This window comes from Rhinopithecus bieti, unplaced genomic scaffold, assembly GCF_001698545.2.
Source record: "Rhinopithecus bieti isolate Rb0 unplaced genomic scaffold, ASM169854v2 scaffold_41913, whole genome shotgun sequence".
In the NCBI taxonomy this organism is placed as follows: domain Eukaryota; kingdom Metazoa; phylum Chordata; class Mammalia; order Primates; family Cercopithecidae; genus Rhinopithecus; species Rhinopithecus bieti.
This window is the reverse complement of record NW_016818964.1, coordinates 3,461,432-3,463,929: the sequence shown is the minus strand read 5'-3', so window position 1 is coordinate 3,463,929 and position 2,498 is coordinate 3,461,432.

Below are 2,498 nucleotides of genomic sequence, written 5' to 3'. Positions count from 1 at the left end.
CAAGTGATCCTTTTGCCTCAGCCTCCTGTGTAGCTGGGACCACACATACACACCACCATGCCCAGCTAATTTTTTGATCCTTTGTAGAGATGGGGTCTCATTTTGTTGTCCAAGCCAATCTCAAACTCCTGGGCTCACAAGATCCTGTCTGGGCTTACCAGAGTGCTGGGATTATAAGCTTGAGCCAGCACTCTGGCCTCAGCATCTTCAATGAGTTTATCACAAGCATGGCACTGTCAGCACTTGTCTTACTTTATACATGATCAGTAGTTTGCTCAGTATAAACAGAATGCTCGAGTGGAGGGCTTGTTCCCTGCTGGGCTCCACCCAGAGTGTGGCAAGCCCTCCCTGTTGAATGGATGAATCAACAAACACTCCGTAAAGCACTTTACACAGATGATTACATTTTCTCTTCTAAACAACTCTAAGAGATAAATAGGTTCCCTTGTCAAATCCCATTTTACAATTTAGGAAGCATTAAGGCTTAAAGAGGTTCAACGATTTACCCAAAGTTAATAAAGCTAACATGTAATGGGGCTGTGATTTAAACCCCCGCACTGTCTTGTTTCATGGTCTAATGCTGTGACAAATGCCTTACATGGTGGCGACCAGCCACAGGTGACTCCTGAGGATTTGAAGCATGGCTGCTACAAATCAAAGTGTGCTCTCCAGGTAGCACATGCCCCAGATTTCAAAAATTTAATATAAAAAAATAATAAAATTTATTATTTTGAGCTACGGATCGCTTATTACTTGAGCTAGGGATTAGTGATGAATTACAAAAGGAGACCAAACGATTCCTAGTAATTCAAAGGGAGAAAATCTGGTAGACACTACCTCAATCAGTGATCACAATTACCCCCACCAGGGTGGGACTACTGACACCGTGAGCCCTGTTACAGGGTGCAGTGGGAGCCAAAAGCCTCATTTAGGTCTCATATTTGCAAAACCTTTTAAGCCTGAATCTAATAATGAAGAGGTAATCAGACACATCCAGATGGTGGGGTACTCTATAAAACAGGTGTTCTGTAATCTTCAAAAATGCCAGTATCACAAGAAGTGAAGGAAGACTGAGAAATTGTTCCAGATTATAGGAGACTAAGGACGTGTAACAACAAAACACAGTATGAGATCCCAGTTTGCATCCTGGATTGGGGGAAAGAACCTTATTGTGAGCTACTCGGGAGACTGAGGCAGGAGATTCGCTTGAACCTGGGAGGCGGAGGTTGCAGTGAAATATATATATATATCACTACAACCTCAAACTCCTGGCTCCTTAACACACCAGTCTCAGATGATCCACCCACTTCAGCCTCCCTAGATGGGACCACAGGCACATGCTACCATGCCTGGCTAATTTTTTAAATTTTTGGTAGAGACAGGATCTCTCTGTGTTACCCAGGCTGGTTGTGAACTCCTGGGTTCAAGTGATCCTCCCACCTTGGCCTCCCAAAGTGCTAGTATTTTATGCCTTGCCCATAAAATACATTTAAATATGTGAATTCATGATACTTGGGGGAAAAAGAAAAGAACATAGCGGGTCATTCTTGGAGTATATTAAGAACCAGTGGCTGGGCACGGTGGTTCACGCCTGTAATCCCAGCACTTTGGGAGGCCAAGGCGGGCAGATCACCTGAGGTCAAGAGTTCGAGACCAGCCTGACCAAAGTGGTGAAACCTCATCTCTACTAAAAATACAAAAATTAGCTGGGTGTGGTGGCACATGCCTGTAATCCCAGCTGCTCAGGAGGCTGAAGCAGGAGAATCGCTTGAACCCAGGAGGCGGAGGTTGCAGTGAGCCAAGATCGCGCTATTGTACTCCAGCCTGAGCAATAAGAGTGAAACTCCATCTCAAGAAAAAAAAAAAAAAAGAACCAGCTTATTAGTTTGAAAACTGGTAAATAAAGGGAAAAGAACATGCATTATATGTTATGCAGGGGAATGCAAGATGGTATGATCACACTGGAAATAATTTTTGGCAGTTCCTCACAAAGTTAAACATACTGTTAACAGATGGTCAGCAATTCCACTTCTAGGTTACCAGAAAAGATTACCCAAGATAAATAAAAACATTTAGGCTGGGCAGGATAGCTCATGCCTATAATCCCAGCACTGAGGGAGGCCGAGGTAGGCAGATCACTTCAGACCAGGAGTTCAAAATCAACCTGTGCAACATGGCAAAACTCCGCCTCTACAAAAAATGCAAAAATTAGCCAGGTGTGGTAGTGCACCCCCATAATCCCAGCTACCTGGGAAGCTGAGATATGAGAATTGCTTGAACCTGAGAGGCAAGGAAGCAAGGTTGCAGTGAGCCAAGATCGTGCCACTGCACTCCAGCCTGGGTAACAGGGTGAGATCTATTAAAAAAAAAAAAAAATTCAGGTATAAGTGTTTGTATGGACAGATTCCTTCCTTCCTTCCTTCCTTCCTTCCTTCCTTCCTTCCTTCCTTCCTTCCTCCCTTCCTCCCTTCCTTCCTTCCTTCCTTCCTTCCTTCCTT